Source organism: Rattus norvegicus, chromosome 4 (genome assembly GCF_036323735.1).
Source record: "Rattus norvegicus strain BN/NHsdMcwi chromosome 4, GRCr8, whole genome shotgun sequence".
NCBI classification, from domain to species: domain Eukaryota; kingdom Metazoa; phylum Chordata; class Mammalia; order Rodentia; family Muridae; genus Rattus; species Rattus norvegicus.
Window position 1 is genome coordinate 151084866 of NC_086022.1, and position 18898 is coordinate 151103763.

The 18898-nt window shown below is 42.6% G+C and overlaps 1 protein-coding gene across 11 annotated transcripts in view; it reads left to right on the forward strand.

Moving 5' to 3' along the window:
- Window positions 1-1210: 1210 nt before the first annotated feature.
- Window positions 1211-18898, forward strand: part of Marchf8 (membrane associated ring-CH-type finger 8) — a 117130-nt gene continuing 99442 nt past the window's right edge. For 2 of the 11 annotated variants that reach the window (XM_039107644.2, XM_063286106.1), the window contains exons 1-2: window positions 1211-4112; window positions 4295-4422. The gene's annotated coding sequence lies outside the window, so the exon portion shown is untranslated. Of the gene's footprint in view, window positions 4113-4294; window positions 4423-4485; window positions 13810-18898 lie in introns of those variants that run through there. The other 9 variants (NM_001401674.1, NM_001107882.2, XM_063286103.1 and 6 more) reach the window with 7 other exon arrangements.

The window sequence follows — 18898 nt, forward strand, 5'->3', positions numbered from 1 at the left end:
TTTCACTCTGAGGTAGTGTCTGTCTTTGTCTCTGAGGTGTGTTTCCTGTAGGCAGCAGAATGCAGGGTCCTCGTTGCGTATCCAGTTTGTTAATCTATTTCTTTTTATTGGGGAGTTGAGGCCATTGATGTTGAGAGATATTAAGGAATAGTGATTATTGCTTCCCGTTATATTCATATTTGGATGTGAGGTTATGCTTGTGTGCTTTCATTCTCTTTGTTTTGTTGCCAAGACGATTAGTTTCTTGCTTCTTCTAGGGTATAGCTTGCCTCCTTATGTTGGGCTTTACCATTTATTATCCTTTGTAGTGCTGGATTTGTAGAAAGATATTGTGTAAATTTGGTTTTGTCATGGAATATCTTGGTTTCTCCATCAATGTTAATTGAGAGTTTTGCAGGATACAGTAACCGGGGCTGGCATTTGTGTTCTCTTAGGGTCTGTATGACATCAGTCCAGGATCTTCTGGCCTTCATAGTTTCTGGCGAGAAGTCTGGTGTGATTGTGATAGGTCTGCCTTTATATGTTACTTGACCTTTTTCCCTTACTGCTTTTAATATTCTTTCTTTATTTTGTGCGTTTGGTGTTTTAACAATTATGTGACGGGAGGTGTTTCTTTTCTGGTCCGTCTATTTGGAGTTCTGTAGGCTTCTTGTATGTCTATGGGTATCTCTTTTTTTAGGTTAGGGAAGTTTTCTTCTATGATTTTGTTGAAGATATTTACTGGTCCTTTGAGCTGGGAGTCTTCACTCTCTTCTATACCTATTATCCTTAGGTTTGATCTTCTCATTGAGTCCTGGATTTCCTGTATGTTTTGGACCAGTAGCTTTTTCCGCTTTACATTATCTTTGACAGTTGAGTCAATGATTTCTATGGAATCTTCTGCTCCTGAGATTCTCTCTTCCATCTCTTGTATTCTGTTGGTGAAGCTTGTATCTACAGCTCCTTGTCTCTTCTTTTGGTTTTCTATATCCAGGGTTGTTTCCATGTGTTCTTTCTTGATTGCTTCTATTTCCATTTTTAATTCCTTCAACTGTTTGATTCTGTTTTCCTGGAATTCTTTCAGTTATTTTTGCGATTCCTCTCTGTAGGCTTCTACTTGTTCTCTAAGGGAGTTCTTCATGTCTTTCTTGAAGTCCTCCAGCATCATGATCAAATATGATTTTGAAACTAGATCTTGCTTTTCTTGTGTGTTTGGAAATTCCATGTTTGTTTTGATGGGAGAATTGGGCTCCGATGGTGCCATGTAGTCTTGGTTTCTGTTGCTTGGGTTCCTGCGCTTGCCTCTCGCCATCAGATTATGTCTAGTGTTGCTTTGTTCTGCTATTTCTGACAATGGCTAGACTGTCCAATAAGCTTGTGTGTCAGGAGTGCTGTAGACCTGTTTTCCTGTTTTCTTTCAGCCTGTTATGGGGACAGAGTGTTCTGCTTTTGGGCGTGTAGTTTTTCCTCTCTACAGGTCTTCAGCTGTTTCTGTGGGCCTGTGTCTTGAGTTCACCAGGCAGGTCACTTGCAGCAGAATAGTTCGTCTTACCTGTGGTCTCAAGGCTCACGTTTGCTCGCGGGGTGCTGCCCAACGAGCTCTCTGTGGCGGCAGCAACCAGGAAGATCTAGGCCGCCGTTTCCGGGAGTTTCAGTGCACCAGGGTTCCAGATGGCCTTTGGTGTTTTCCTCTGGCGTCCGAGATGTTAGTGCAGAGAGCAGTCTCTTCTGGTTTCCCAGGCGTGTCTGCCTCTCTGAGGGTTTAGCCCTCCCTCCCACGGGATTTGGGTGCAGAGAACTGTTTATCCGGTCTGTTTCCTTCAGGTTTTGTGGTGTCTCAGGCAGGGGTCCTGCTGCTCCTGGGCCCTCCCCCACGGGAGCCCAGAGGCCTTATACAGTTTCCTCTTGGGCCAGGGATGTGGGCAGGCGTGGGCAGTTTTGGTGGTCTCTTCCGCTCTGCAGCCTCAAGAGTGCCCACCTGACCAGGCGGTTGGGTCTCTCTCTCACGGGGTCTGGGACATTTTGTCACATTTTTACAGATCAATTATGTAGCCTAGGCTTGACCTTGAATTCACGATCTGTTGAAAGCCTCCCAGGGGCAGAAATTACTTGTGCACATTAACATATCGGCTGTAACAGTATCTTTTGTTTGCCATGAACTTGTAAACTGATAAGTACGTGTTTCATGCGCTTAAGCATTTGGAGAGTTGGATGTGACTAGTTCTAGGGTAGCATTGGTCCCCTGGCTCATGCCTCACTTCTCCCCTGATCTACAACCTAGGAGAGGGAAGTCACTCACATTAGCACAGACAGGGGTATTTTACCAAATGCCACAAGGCCTCTTTGACTGAACATACGGTCACCTCTAAGCAATTCATTTCTTAGCAGCTTTCTATTCTAAGTACAGAAGTGTCTTCCCACTTCTGGTTTGTTTCCTTGTTTGGACAAATGCAAGATATCTTTTTGGTCTCGAGCTTTGTTTTAGATAGATGAAGAAAGGCTTCAAAAATCTCTTGGGTAGTGATGCTTGATTTAGGACTCTCTACCTTTTAAATAGTCTTCCCAACTCCACAACTACTCAGACATTTCTAGAACTTGGAAGCCTTTGTCACTTCCTACAGTAGGATGACCGGCTTCTACACCCCCAAATCACTTATCTGATTCTCTTTGTTCACCCGATGTAGGCATACACTACACTAATGGAAGTTTAGTCCTGCCTTGTAAGAAAGCAGCCTGCCATCAGGGCAGGAAGATCCTCTCAGGTTGTTGCTGCTGCTTCCCACAGAAAAAAACTCATAAAAAAATTCATTACATTACATGTTCCTTTCCAGGTGACTTAGAGGAACGAACCCATTTTTGCTTTGCTGTATGGATCCAGATGTTTTTTTTCCTGATAGTTTTCTCTCTAAACACCCAGTATGCAAAGCGATCAGCATACTTGAATATGCCGAGTAAGTTGATTAGCCCTACTTCCAGACAACAGAAAATTGTCAAGTATTTCAGGGATTTCCTTATAAATCTCTCATAAATTAAAAAAAAAACTTTAATGCCCGGTGTAATAAAGGATAAATAAAACTGTCAGTGGCCCAAACTGCTTCTGTAAGGTGTGGCTTAGGGAAATCAGAATGGTTAAGAAATAGTAAAGGTGGGAATGAAACTCAGTGATAACTTAGGGGAGAACCCTGGGTCCAACCAAGCACAAAGAACACCAATGTACAGGTTTAATCAGGGAAGAGTTTAATGTGGACAAATATTTACTTATACCTGAGTCAAATATTTACTCATACCTGATTACATGGACAGCAATATCCTCATAAAAATTATGAATGCCATATTTACATATCTATACCATATACAAACGGAATCTAGGTTAGGGAGTGAGAGCAAAACCAAAAAGCAAAAACAAAACCTCTGTTCGTCCATACAAACGTTTTACCGCTTAGTTTTCCCTGCTCCCACTTCCATTTGTTAGCGCACGGAAAGGTTTACCTTCCACTACACTGAGACAGAAGCCGGGCGGAGTCTAATAACAGCCTCACCCAGCGCCATCTACCAGAGGGCAGCCGCTGTTACCCCGCCTTCCGAGTGCCCCAGGTCGCCTCAGCAACGCTTTTGCCTGAGGCGCGACGGGCCATGTGACCAGCGTGTCACGTGACCGGTCAGTCGGCGTCCTCCCGCTGGGTGGTGTAGGCTGCGTACTGACCCAGCCGCCCTGCTGCGTCCGGCCTGTGTCATGCAGGAAGCGGGCCGCGCGTGGAGCTGCGCGCCCACCTGAGCTGCTTGCGCCGAGGTGCGGCGTGGCGGGGCCGCGCGCTCCCGGCCGCCAGGGGTGTGGCCGCTGGGAGGCCGCGACAGGTGGGTGCGCGGAGGTCTGGGCCCGGGAGAGGCCGCGTGCTGCGGGGCGGGGTCCGGTCACCCAATCCGCGGGCGGCCGAAGGTCTCGGGCGCTCTCAGGTGAAGTCTTGCGGCGGCTGGGCTGTGAGGGCGTGCACCCAGCAGCCTTCCCTGCCTCTGCCTCTGCCCCTGCTTCAGTCTCCAGGTCCGAGATGGAAGTGTGGATTCGCCTTCTCTGAGTGCCTGACGTGGCGTCTGGAGGGTGCTGTTCAAGTAGAAGCGCTGGAGGGAAAGCGTAGGTAGGCTGCTTTGCATTTTAATCGCCGCCCATTCGCTTGTCTTTTAAAATGTTTTTCTTGGAACCGACTGGGATTCTCTTTCATCTGAGTCAAGTTTTTAATAGAGAACTTATTAGGGAAGAATCATAATGGCTCTTGTTCTTGCTCTCACGTTCCTTTAACGCGGCGAAACCTCCTTTAAGAAAACACGCTTCTCTGAAAGCTCATTTGAAAGAAAGAGAAAAAGGAAGAAAGAAAGAAAGAGAGAGAGAAAGAAAGAAAGAAAGAAAGCCAGCCAGCCTGCCCTTTTCAGCCTTATTGTCTCTTCCAAGTAAGGACACACAATGGTTATACAGCTGTCAAGATTTATTATGGAGTGTTTTTTTTTTTTTTTTGTTTTTCTTTTGTTGTTAATTCGATGTCTCAAGATACATATGATGTATGGCCCTTCCCATTATTCTTTATTTTGATCGATTATATGTCGTGCAATTAGAGGAATAATAAGTAACTTATCTCCTGGACAAAGCACCAGTATTTCCGATCAGTGCCAGGAGGAGCAAGGGCGCGTTTATATAGTAGATTTCACACCTACTTGCTTGGTTAGTTACTCAAAATGGGAGAGTAATAATTCGTTTAGAATACTCAAATCGCGTTATGTGAAAAGGAATGTATGAATTAACACTTGTCAAAGTTATGGAATGACGAGGACTTTTTAAAATAAATGTTGAAAATCTGAAGCAAGGGAATTTTGAATTTTGAGAGATTCAGTGTGTGAGACCCTATGTTCAACAAAATCAAACAAAACATCCTGTTTGATAGTGAATGAAGGAATGCAGAGTGTGAAATTGCCGAGGGAGTTAAAATAAAGCGCACTTTCCTAACTTCTTGTTTCTGGAGATTTGATTGATAAGAGGTGTACTGAACTTTGATGTTAGAAGGAAAACTGCCGGGCATGGTGGTGCACGCCTGTAATCTTGGCACTGGGAAGGTAGAGGCAGAAAACACATTTTCACAGTTTGTCCTCTTGAGGGGAGTGTGCCCCTTACGTGCAGTGTGACTTCTTTTCCAAGACAGCTCCTTCCTTTACCTTCTCTTTCAGTTGAGGCAAACTGGGCTTTTGTCTGTTTATTGTTGTTGGTTATTACGTTCTTCTCTGGGTGTGGAGATTGTGTTCTGTGTCTTGGCTACAACCAGGATTGTCAGATAAAATACAGGATTCACAACTAAATATGAACTTCAGATAAATACAAAATATGTGAACATACCTAAACCAAAAACAAACTTATCATTTATTTGAGAACGAGGTTTAACTGTTTACTTGCTTCTTGTTGCTAAGTGTGACTGTTTTAAGTCCAGCATATTTGTCTCATTTAAACTAGCACTAGGACAAAAATTAGCTCAAGGCCCAGAAAGGATGGAATAGGTGGATTCCCTTGTTAAGCTTCCTTGTTGGGGGCTGCAGAGGTGGGTCTGTCGCAGGGGGATTGCATAGCACACAGGGGGCTTTTGTCCAGTCTCCAATACCAAAACAACCAACCAGTAGTGGAAAGTGAAGAGCCCTCTTTTTTTTTTTTTTCCATCTTTATTAACTTGAGTATTTCTTATTTACATTTCAATTGTTATTCCCTTTTCCCGGTTTCCGGACCAACGTCCCCCTAACCCCTCCCTCTCCCCTTCTTTATGGGTGTTCCCCTCCCCATCCTACCCCCCATTACCGCCCTCCCCACAACAATCACGTTCACTGGGGGTTCAGTCTTGGCAGGACTAAGGGCTTCCCCTTCCACTGGTGCGTGAAGAGCCCTCTTTACTGTCAGGTGAACCATCTACTTGAAGGCATCTTCTGTCACAGGGGGTTCTGTCCCTCTCTTTCCTTTACCATGTTCTGTTTCTTCACTTTTCTTTCTGAGGAGTGAACATAGATAGGGTCTCACACAAATCAGGTAACTGCTCTGCCACTGGTCTGCATCCCACAGCCAGTTGTTTTTAATTTCATACATGAGTACTGTATGGACATCATCTCTCTCCATTTCTCCCTGTGTCCCCACAACTCCCTCTGAAACGCATGGCCTCTTAGCTTCTTACTCTTTATTATTGTTTTACACAGACACACACACACACACACACACTTACTTTTGAATACAACATGTTGTCCCGTTAGTGGTGTGTGTGTGTGTGTGTGCGTGTGTGTGTGTATGTGTGTGTGTGTGAGGGAACTTATCCCTGGAGAAGATTGATTTGCTCTCCGCAGCCATTAATTCCCTGTAGCTCTTTTCCCAAGGGTAGGGCCTTGTGAGATTTCCCTCATCCACATTGTCATGTCCAAAGGTGGTGTCATTGTTCAGGGCTTCCTTGGGAAACAATATTGGTGAGATTTTGTGGCTGCAGCTTCCCCGTCATATACAGAAGACGCTTATCTTGTAGCCGACTTCCTGTCCTGGGTATCTGCCTCCTCCATCTTCGCCCTCTCCCTGTCTTGTTCCTGATGTTCCCTGAGTCACAGTGGCTGTGCTGTAGATATATCAGTTAGGGCTGTTCACCCAGCAGTCAGTTGTTCTCTGCATTTTGCTCACCTTGTGGCTTTCTGTAATGGTTCCTGTCCGTCAGAGAAAGAAGCTGCTTTGATAAGGAGTGAGACCTATGCTTACCTGTGTGTATGAGGGTAAGTGTTTACAATGCAGTTAGAAATTATACTGATTTACTAAAGTAGGTTCTTCTCTTGGATCGATGTAGACCTCACCAGTCACGGAGTTGGCTAGATTTTTGTCACTCCTCTTCTATTGAGCTGGCTTTAAGTCCAATTAGATGGCTGTTACTTCAGCATCTAAGTGCTGGTTTCTTAGTTACTTTGCTATTGCTGTTAAGAGACATAATGGCCAAGGCAGCTGGGGGCTTGCTTACAGTTTCAGAGGGTGTTTATGACCATCATGGTGGGGAGACTGGCAGTAGCTGAGAGCTTACATCTGATCCACAAGCACGAGGCGTAGGTGGTGGAGGGTGGGGATGGAGGCGGTGGGGGATAGGCAGACTGGTGTGGATCTTTGAAACCTCAGAGTCCACTCCCAGTGACACAATTCTTCCCTAATCCTTCCCAAAAGAGTTCCACAACTAGGGACCAAACATTCTAATCTATGAGCCTCTGGGGTCATTCTCATTGAAACCACCACACCTCTGTTGCACCTTTTGGAATATCTTGCCTTTCTGATCATTGCTGTGGTTTGTAGGTGGTACAGGTGGTACAGCTGCATAGGACTTCTGGGTCATTTTTTTTTTTTTTCTGGAGCTGAGGACCGAACCCAGGGCCTCGCGCTTGCTTGGCAAGTGCTCTACCACTGAGCTAAATCCCCAACCCCGTCATTTTTGTTTCTTAATTCACTCAACAAACCTGTGTCTTTCTTTTTTTTTTTTCGGAGCTGGGGACCGAACCCAGGGCCTTCCGCTTGCTAGGCAAGCGCTCTACCACTGAGCTAAATCCCCAACCCCAAACCTGTGTCTTTCAATTGGGAACTGTGGTTACTAATATAGAAAGTTACTATTTAAAGGTGTTTGTTGATGACCGTCATTTTGGGGAGGGTTGTTCATTTGCTTTATTTATGTCTTAGTCTTATTTTGTGTTTTAGTATTACAGCTTCATTTGTTTTCTTTGTATATTCTTTTGGATGTGCTTATTCAGTCCTAAGTATTGCTTCTAGTATATTCTAGGGCTGCTTTTTTGGAAATGAGTCTATTATTTTATGTGTGTAAGTGTTTGCTGCATGTATGTGTACTGCATATGTGCCTGGTGCCTGCAGAGGCCAGAGAGTGCATTGGATCCCTTACAATTAGAGTTACAGGCTATGAGTCCTCATGTGTGTGCCCGAAATTGAACTGAGATCTTCTGGAAGAGCATCCAGTTCTTAACTGTTGGGCCATCTCCTCCACCTTGGAAGTAATTTCTTTCTTTCTTTCTTTCTTTCTTTCTTTCTTTCTTTCTTTCTTTCTTTCTTTCTTTCTTTCTTTCTTTCTTCCTATCCTTTTTTTTTTTCAGAGCTGGGGACCGAACCCAGGGCTTTGCGCTTGCTAGGCAAGCACTCTACCACTGAGCCAAATCCCCAACCCCGGAAGTAATTTCTTTAAGCCTATTTGTATAGTGGGAAGTTTTTCTTTGTCCTTCATCCCCAACAGTTTCCCTGGGCACAGTAGTCTAGGTTGTCACCCATGGTCTAGTAGAACTTGAAGTGCATTGCTCTAGGCTCTGGTGGCTTTGGAAATTTTCCATTAGAATTCAACAGTTGCTCTGATGGGTTTTCCTTTACGTGTGATCTGTGCTTTCTCCCCTTCTCTCTCCCAGAACTCTCTTCTTGTAATGTCAATTAAATACTTTTTCTACAATCTACTGCGAGAAGTTTCTTTTTGGGTCATGTCTATTTGGTTTGAGTTTGTCTTTCCTCAATTTGGGGACGTTTGTTTTGTGGTCTTGTTGAAGATCTGCTCTGTGTAGTTGATCTGGAATTTTTGTCTTCATCTATGCCTGTAGACTTTTGAAGATGACTTTTCAAGGTGTCCAGCTGTTTTACGTGCTCTCTTCATCTGTTTTTTAAAAAACTTTTCATAGTGTTTGCTTGAGTAGTTCAAATCGTCTATATCTTCAAGCCTGGGCAGCCGACTTCTATTTGAACCCCTCTACTTCCTGGGCTTTCCCCTGAGTTCTGAGTCATGTCACTGAGTTTCACTTTAGCTCTGTTCTCTTCAGCATTTTTACTTCTTCACTGAATCCAGTTTTTAAATCCTGAATTGTCACTGTCATTTCATTCAGTCATATATTTGTTTTCTTGACTGTCAATCTGGCATATATTAGAGTCCTTGTTAAACTCATGGAGCAGCCCCTCCCCATCCTTTTTAAATTCCTTTACATGTTTGATAAACTTTGTGATTATTCTTTTAAATTCTGTCCTGTAGTCCAGCTAGGTAATTCTCACTGGCTATCTCCATCCATCCATCTATCAATCCATCGATCCATCCATCCATCGATCCATCCATCCATCCATCTATCTATCTCCATCCCATTTATGTATATATAGATATATGTGTGTAGATATATATGTATGTACACATATACACTCACATACATATGAGGGAGGACATAATGTCTTGGCCTTTCATATTGTTTGTGTTTATGACCTGAGCACCCGAGCATGTAGACTTTTTTTTTTTTTTTTTTTTTTTTTTAGCTTGTATGTCTGATGTGAGATTGTAGCTTGATGCAGAAGCTGGTTGAGTGGAGCTGTACCAGGGACAGCCAGTGCTTCTTATATTTTTGGTTGTGAGCCTAGCCTTTCACGGCTGAGCCATCTCTCCAGCCCCAGCCAGTGCTTCTTGATTGCTGAGTTGTGCTTCAGGCAATTGGACTGTTTCACTTTCCTATTAGCAGTGTCAGAAAGTTCCTGTTCGTCTGCCTGTATGCTCATGAGTGTTTGGTATGAGAAAAATCAATTATCCAATGAAGGTCCAGTATCGGTGTGTCTAAAGAACTCTTCTTACATCAGCCAGACAGCAGTAAGTACGTTATATGCCCTGATTCTACCACTTGATGCCAACCTGACAATGTAAAGAGAAAGCTCAACTAAAGAGCTCGCAGAGGGTTTAAGTGGGTGTTTCTTCAGACAAACAACTGACAGTAAACACAGGAGCAAGGATGCTGAAGGAAAACACGGAGATCACAGGGAAGAGCTAGGAGGTAATCAGAAGTCTGACTTAGGTCGCAATCGCAAAGCCAAGAGTTCAATCCCACCCCATCACACTTACTAGAATTACTAAATTTTTAAAAAGGTAGATATAAAAAGTGTTGGTGTGGCTGTGAGGAATTGGACTCTCCATGTCCAGTCAAGAGAGAATGTGCAACGGGGGCAGTTTCTCCAGTGCTTACATAGTGATTCACCATGACATTACAGTTGCACTTCCAGGTAATATGCCTGTGAAGAACACAAATATGACCACGCCAAACCTTACACATAAACCTGTGTAAGCTCAAATGGAGAAGCAACTCAAATTACTAGCTCAATGGCAACCTGGTCTCATAGTAAAACCTCATCTCGAAGAAGACATTGCGGTAAGATGGTGTGGAAACTTAAATACATAACTCACTCCTGTCTTGCTCTATTGGTAGGCATCTAGTATGCTTCAGTTTTTCCTTCATGTAGTGTTTCATGACCATTCTTGTATGTTGATATTTACACATTCATGGGATGATTATTACACTGTAGAGCCCAGGAAGTAGGACTGTAGAGGATTTGTATCGGGTAGTGGAGCTGTTTGCCTTTAGTGAGGTTCCGCTTCCATTAATGAAATGTGGGTGCTTGTGCATCATGTTTGAATTTTCATGCCGGAGGACTTGGCCATCATAAAATCTTCAGTTACCTTTCCTCTACTCTGAAGTTTCAGTATAATCCTATTTTTAGTGAAATCAATAATTAATATTTAATCAGTGATCCATTGTTGAATCACAGAGTCACTTAGGAGTCTGTGACTCTACTCCATTTTATTTAAAAAATTTTAGTTATCCAATTTTCTCTCAATTTAATTCTTCAAGTACACATTTCTATTTTTCCCTGATGTCAAAAGTTTGTCATTGTTTCATCATCTCTGTGCTTTTCTGGGGAAATCTTTCCCCATCCTAGACCAATGAAATAGGAACACAGTGATTTGTTTTTACCCAAAAGTTCGAAAAATATATGTTATATGGTATTAGAGCAACAATAGCAGCAACTGCATATTTTTGTAATGCAAAATCCAACAGGAGTTTGTATTATCTCCTTCGTTTGTAGCTATGCCAAGGTGGCAGAGAGTTAAGAGAAGGTTTCGGGTGAATGTGGAAACATTCCAAGCCAGACCTGAAAGTGGCTGACCTCACTCACCTACAGTGTGGTGACCAGGATTTAGCCACATGACATCTAACATGATTGGAAGAAGATGGGAAGGTGCAATCTTATTGATTGCTCAGGAATGGTCAACTGTAGTGAGTGGGAAGCAGTGACCCCAGCTTTTCCACTCCTCAGACGATTTCATTCTTCCTGGGACTCACAGCACACAATATTCTGTGTGAAGAAGGCCGCCCAGACGCCCTTCCAGTCATGGCTGTCAGTTCAAAGTACAGATCTCTAGAAAGATCTGTACTTTGTTCATGGCTGTCAGTTCAAAGTGCAGATCTCTGTCTTAGAAGAACCTCTAGGAAATGCTTGAGACTATGAAAAACTGTCTTTAACTAGGCCTCTCTCTGTGCCCCATGCTATAGCTGACTTATTTTAAGTAAATACTTTAAAGAATTACTAAGAGCCTTAAGTTTAACCCTGTTGTAACAGTTGTAGGGATGTTCTAGGACTTAGCCAGATAGAACATGGGCTTGGAAGGGTGACTAATGTCACTGGTCACTGCGATTTTACCACATCACCTCTGACCTGGGTCTGTCAGTGACATGGGGACTATACTCCTTCCATAGTGTCCTTGTGGAATTAACTGAGTTACCATAGGCCAGAATCTATGATACAGAGCACACACTTGCTATTGACACTTGACCTAGGAATTTATTGTTGTGAGGAGTAATTATAAAAATGCAATTTATCACAAAATGAGGTTTTAAAAAACTTACCAACTTTTTAAAAAAACATTACCACAAAACTGTAAGAAGCTGCAGTCCTGTTACATAGTATTTTACTGTTTGGTACAACTCTGAGGGCAGGACCCAGAATCTCCAGTTGACCTACAGCTTTCCCAAGTAGCTGGCTGTGCATTGGCAGGGCCTCGCTTTTCTTTCTGACTCATTGTGTATGTGCACCTGTGTATATACCTATGTGTGTACCTCTGTGTGTCTCTGTGTTGTGCCTATGTGTGTGTGTCTGTATGTGTACACCTCTGTGTGTGTGTGTGTGTGTGTGTGTGTGTGTGTGTGTGTGTACCAGGGTACTCTTGTGGAGGTAAGAGGATAGTTCTCATACTATGTCAGTCCTGAGGATCAAACTTGATGCTCTTGTCATCCATTCATAATTATATGACATAGAAGTCTAGGTATAACACTTTTCAGGACAAAAGCACATCTCACAGCCTAGAGAAGAGAAAAGGCTAGGATTGGAAGATCAGATGATGTGAGAGAAACTTCAGGGCTGATGTACTGGGAATCATTAAACTTTGTTCATATATTCAGATCGAGGGCGTCTCTATTGATTCTTCACCATGGACACATTTCTGTGTTTTTGTGTTTTAGCTGTGCTGGAGATTGGACTCCTGGCCTCAAGCTTGTGAAACAAGCACTTACTCTACCAACTATTATAGTCCCAGCTTCATGTTTTATTGCTTTTTTTCTTTTTTAAAGACAGGATGGAGTTTTGTAGCCTCTTCTGTTCTTGAACTCCTGCCTCAGTGTCCCACTGCTAGGACTGATGTATATCCTACCTTGCTGACTTTAAGAGGCAAGTTTCTAATGGTTCTCCCTGTGTGGTGTTGAAATGAGCCACTTTAAGCTGCAAGTACTCCCCAACACTGGGGACAAAAGTCAAGTTAGACATGGAAATGATGTTTGGGAGGTAGATCAGAGTTATTCACGTCTTAACCAGTCTGAGTACTAAAGGCCTTCCCCGCCATCTGACCTTCATCAGAGGAAATTATGACTCAATAAAAACAAAATAAGGAGGACCTGCTTTGTGAGTCAGTGGTCATGAGGTTAGTTAACTAACTATGACAGTGTCACTGTGTTCTTGACTGCTTTCTTGCTTCTATCTGGATTGGGTGGAAGTTCAGGCTGAGTGTTATGTTACCAGCTTTTACAGTTCCACTCCTGTAGATCTTCTGTCCCTTTTAATGATTCTTCTGGGAACAGCATTGTTACTTTCTTCTTGGCTGGCCTTCATTACTTGCCACCTTTCTCCTGACTGACCAAAGCTGGGCTTTTCCTTCTGTCCTGATGAGATACTCAGCTCAACTTGTCATCATTTTGTGGGTCTTTGCCAGCTCTGCCAGAGGTCGGCCTGGGCAGTTTTGATAGTTGTTATCTGCTCACTCTTGCTGCTCGGAAGCAGCATTTGAAGAAACACAAGATAATGACAAGAGAAGGCGTACATACCACTCTCGTGTTTCCCATGCCTGAGGAGAATTTTGGTATCCAGAGGGACAGTTCTCCCACTCTGTTGTAGCATCTGATTTAGAGGTGTGTGTGTGTGTGTGTGTGTGTGTGTGTGTGTGTGTGTGTGTGTGTGTGTGTGTGTTAGAGGTCCTAAACTACACAGCTGTCCTAACCCTGCACTGTCTTTTCCCTGATGAACTGGAATTGGATATTGCTATGATAGTAACTTTTCTTTGTGTGGGGAGCTTCCTTGTGCACTGGAGGACGTCAGTAGCATCCCTGGCCCCTTATTAAATGCCAGTAGCACTTACGAAGCAGTGGCGAGCAGAGATGCACCGCCCCCATGACTGCTATTGAAGACCACTGAGGTACCGATGCCCACTCCCATCCTCCGCCTCTGCTAGATTAAGTCACCCTACTCCTTGTCTGGGCGTCAGTGTTCCCAGCCTCGCTCCTCTCCTCTGACCACTGTGCTCTGCTAGTGAGGCGGAAGTGTACAGTGGAACTGAGACTCAGAGGCAGGGCAGAGCTGGCACGGATGGGTGTGTTTTGGGTGGTGGCTAGTGATTAGAAGGTTAAATGTCTTTTGATATGAAAGTGAGCAGATGACACTTCACAGAACATAATTAGGTATGTGCTGTCTGTACTGTTCAGAGCCTGCCTTGGGGATTTGGGTTAGGAAAGAAAACTTCAGGGATTGTTTTTCTTAATGTTTTTATTTGAAAGAAGCAGGGGAAAAATGAAACTTCTTTTTTTTTTTTTTTTTTTTTTTTTTTTTTTTTTTTTTTTTTTTTTTTTTGGTTCTTTTTTTTTTTTTTTTCGGAGCTGGGGACCGAACCCAGGGCCTTGCGCTTCCTAGGCAAGCGCTCTACCAACTGAGCTAAATCCCCAACCCCAAAAATGAAACTTCTATTTGATTAACTGCCATGTGTAAGGTGTCTTTAGTGTAATAGCTGGAGTCTATTCCTTTGGCATGTAAGAAGTGATGTGGATGCACGGGTCAATATGAAGCAGCCGATTTTTACTGAATATAGCTGACAGAGATGTAGGCCTTGAGGTGCTGAGAAAGCAAAATGGGAAGATGGGGAGGGCCCCCTCCTCGCAGGGGAGAATGTGAACTTTGAACTGGGTAGAAGGGGTAGGCAAATTAGATCTCATAGCAGAAGGCTAGACCATACTTTAACCCTCATTAATATTTTCATTGCTTGCTCACTTTTAGTTCTTAAAATCTAAACTTTAGTGAATTCCTTTTTCTTAAGATCATCCAGAATACCCAATTTGGAGACTTTAATTTCTTGACACATTTTTACAACTTTTTCTCATCTTAACATCTTTTAGTGATAGGATGTTGATGTTGTGGTTATATCCTAATTTCCACATTATGAACTTGTGTATCATTCTATAATTTTACTACTATAACTACCCTTTGGTGAGTGTCTTTCATTTAGGAGTGTTTCTGTAGGTATGTGTATGGGTGTATGTGTGGAGCAGGTATTGCTGCACTCATGGAGGATGGAGGATGGGATGTCAGGGGCCTGTCCAGCTGTTGGCATGCTCCTACCACATGTGCTCTCACGCACTGGCCGCTCTCTAGCCCCTAATGCATGGGTTTGAGCCTGGCTTTCAATCCACAGTAGAGATTATTTCTTTAAGAGGGCACAAAGTTAAATAATGAAGGTATTTTTAAGGCTCTCGATTTATATTACTGAACCACCTTTCTGAAACTGGCTAATTAGTTGTTCCTGCTTCTAACTCCTGTAGGGTGGTCATTTTATGAAGTCTTTGCCAATTTTTTAAAAAGAAAATTACTGATTATGGGAAAAGATCTCATCATCCTGTACTTCCTGGTAAAGCTAACTTGCTTTTCTTTTTTCTCTGTAAAGTTCATTAGTTTGTTTTATGAATTGGCTATAAATTGTGTGTTTCCCATTAATCTGTTGGGCATTAGTATTTTAAAGCTTTGACTTACACAGTACTTCTCCTTTCTCCTTTCTTTTCTACTTCAGTCTGCCTCTTCCTTTGTCATGGTGGGCATCAAACCCAGGGCTTTCTGGCGTGCTCTAAGTTCCACTTCTAAAAGCTCTTATGTATTAAAGGTCTTTTTTCCTGGGTATTTGTTTGAAACATTTTTTTCCTACTTTTTCAGTTTTTCCCATTGCTGTATGATTTTTTTCTCTTAACAGAAAAGTGTAAGTGTGTACGGATCTGCCGTCCACTCTTTGTTAGAGGCCATTTGCTGTATTTTACCCAGGAGCCAGGCCTTTCTCTTCTCTTATGAATTCTAAAGTTGTTTTCCTGTGCAGTGGTGACCAAGCTCAGTGTAGAAAGCCCACGGTTATCCTTTGGGTGAAGCAAGTCTATGGCTGTCTTTCTGGTGTTTTTTGTTCTTCTGTTCTCTCTGCTTGTATCTAATCCAGAATCATCCTGGATTCAGCTGTCATTTCAGACTCTTGACAAGGGTTAGTTCCTTGATCTCTCTTTGTTCTTGACATCAGTGTCTTTGAAGGGTACAGGACAGTTATTTTCTAGAATATTCCTACTTGTATTTCTCTGTAGTTGCCTCATGGTTATATTCAGTTTTAAATTTTAGACAACTATAAAAAACCAAAAATATTTCTGTTCTTTACAGTATAATATAATAGTAGCCATATAATGTTAGTTTATCATATATTAGTGATAACACTGTGAACTTGTGGTGAAATTGGTGCTTTTCTCTTTGAAGTTAAACTCTTCTTTACTTCATCAGACTTTTGCTTATTAGGCCTAGGTTTGAATTGTGTGGTTTTTTTTTTTTATCCAGAATTCTTTCTGTATTAATTGTCTCCTATTAAGAGGAAGAATTTTCCCTCCTGCCATGTCCTGCTCGTTTATTCATTCAGTTATTTATTTGAATGATATATATGGATATTCTTACCTAGTAATATATAATCACTATAGTGTACTTGTGTACATATTTTTGCACACATCTATATTTTTGTCTTTTGAATCTTCATTTGTTAATGTTTCTATAATAAATGTAAGATTCGGTAGTTTATATAATAAAAATATTCAGGAATATTAATTTTTCAAATGGGTGTGATGCTGCATACCTTTGATCTCAACTGTTAAGGCAGTTGGAGCTTTATGAGTTCGAGGCCAGCCTGGTCTACATAGCAAGTTCCTGACCAGACAAGATTATATAGAGAACCAATGAACCCTGTATTAGTTTTGACTAATGCATTCTTGTTCCCTGTTTTTTCTCTCCAGTCTCTCTAGCTGTCTACCTTTTAATTGAAACATTTATGTAGTCTCTTTATATTTAATGGTTATACAGGTGAGCCAAATTTTTGGCATCTGAAACAAAAAGCAAGATTGGTTAGTAACCCCGAGTCAGTGCTTTTGAGACCTCTGTTCTGAGATGAAGCTGAGTAAAGCCACGGTCACCTCACTTCTTACTCTGCAAACAGCAGTCTTTCCTGCTCTACTTGCACTCCTCAGTTAGCACTCCCTCTTCTTTCTCGAGACACAGTCTCACAATATAGCCTTCGTGGCCTTGTACAGGTCTGTGATCCTTCTACTTCAGCTTCCTGAGTGCCGGGCTGAAGGTGTGTGCCACCATACCTGGCCTGCAGTGTGCACCTTTGATGGCGACTTGCTCAAAATGACTCCCAACTTTAGTGTAGGGATTTGTTATAGTGTTCCTGTGTGCAGGAAGATGTGATGTCCCTGTGGAAAAATATTTGTATATATAGAGAAAGACAGATTCTAGGAGGCAAAGAAAAAAATAGTAAATTATATTCCTTTATTCATAGACGTTATGTCTGTTTTCTATCTTCTTGATATACTTTATAATATTTCTTTTTATTATGTTATTTCTCTCTATAAAGACTATATAAATTATATATTATATATTATATAGTATGTATAGTAAAATATTATACATAATTTATTTATTTATTTGTTCATTTATTTTACATCCGCAGCCTCTCACTCCCCTCTCTCCCCATCTATTTCTCTTCCATTTTTTTTTTTCAAAAAAGGGCAGGCCTCCCATGGATATCAACCAGCCATGGCATATCAAGTTGTAGTAAGACTAGACACCTCCTCTCCTATTAATGTTAGATGAGGCAATCCAGTAGGAAGAGAGGGTCCCAAAGGCAGGCAACCAGTCAGAGACAGCCCTTGCTCCCACTCTCAGGAGCCCCACAAGAAGACCAGTCTACACAACTATTACATATATGCAGAAGCCTAGGTCAGCTCCACGCAGGCTCCCTGGTTGGCAGCTCCGTCTCTGTGAGCCCCTATGAGCCCAGGTTAGTTGATTCCGTAGGTTTTCTTGTGGTGTCCTTGACTCCTCTGGCTTCTACAATCCTTCCTCTCCTCTTCCCCACAATTCCCTCAGCTCCGCCTGATGTTTGGCTGTGGGTCTCTGCAACTGTTTCCATCAGTTGCTAGGTGAAGCCTCTCTAATAATTGGACTAGGCACCAGTTTGTGATATATTGAAATAATTTCATCACCCTCCCCCACCCCTTTGCCATCTGTGTTTGGTTCTCTCCTAGGTCTCTGGGCTATCTGACCTCTGGTTTCTGCACTGGCTGTGCAGGCAGTGACAGGGGTGGGCTCCCTCTCATGTGTGGGTGTCAAACTGGACCAGTCATTGGTTGGCCACTCTCACAATTTCTATGCCACCTTCACCCCAGCACATGTTGTAGGCAGGACAAATTATAGGTCGAAGGTTTTGTGGCTGGGTTGGTGTCCCAATTCCTCCACTGGAAGACTTGCCTGGTTACAGAAGATGGCCAGTTCAGGTTACATATCCCCCATTGCTAGGAGTCTTAGCTGGAGTCACCCTCATAGATTCCTGGGAGTTTCCATTGCATTAGGTTTCTAGCTTGTCCCAGAGATGCTCCCCCACCCCCACCCTATTCCATTTGTTTCTCCTAGTACTCTCTCCCTCCATCCTCTGCCACCTGAGTCCCTGTTTCCATCCTCATCCTGCATCAGGACCCTTCCCCCATCCATTGTGATTTTTGTTTTATTTCCCCTTCACAGTGAGATTCATGCATTGCCTTTTGAGCCCTCCTTGTTACTTAGCTTCTCTGGGTCTGTGGATTATAGTATGATTTTCCTGTACTTTATGACTAATATCCACTTATAAGAGAGTACATACCATGTTTGTCTGTTTGGGTCTGGGGTACCTCACTCAGGATGATTTTCTTCTAGTTCCATCCATTTGCCTGCAAATTTCATATCATTGTTTTTAATTGTGTAAATGTAACACAGTTTCTTTATCCGTTCTTCTGTTCTGGCTATTCTAATTAAAGCTGCTGTGAACATAGTTGAGCAAGTGTCCTTGTGGGATGAGTGTACCCTAGACTAGTCCCAGTTTTCTGAGGATTTCCACATACTGCTGTTTTCAGTATTTTCACTCTCTTTGTCTTCCTTTTGGTCTTCCTCTCTTCTCAGTGCCATCATCATTGTCGTTGTCGTCGTCGTCGTTGTTGTTGTTGTTGGTGTGTGTGTACACACGCAAGCTTTGCTGGGACAGTAATATCAGTATTTCCTCTTCATTCTTGAATAGTAATTTTGCTGGCTATGATAAGCTGATTAACAACTCATTTTGTCAGTATGCTGAGGAGAGCATCGTGCTGTCACCTGGGTTTTCTTATTGCTAATGAGATCCAGTTGTAGAGATCACCTGTCTTTCTGGCTATTTTTTTTTCTTTTTTTCGGAGCTGG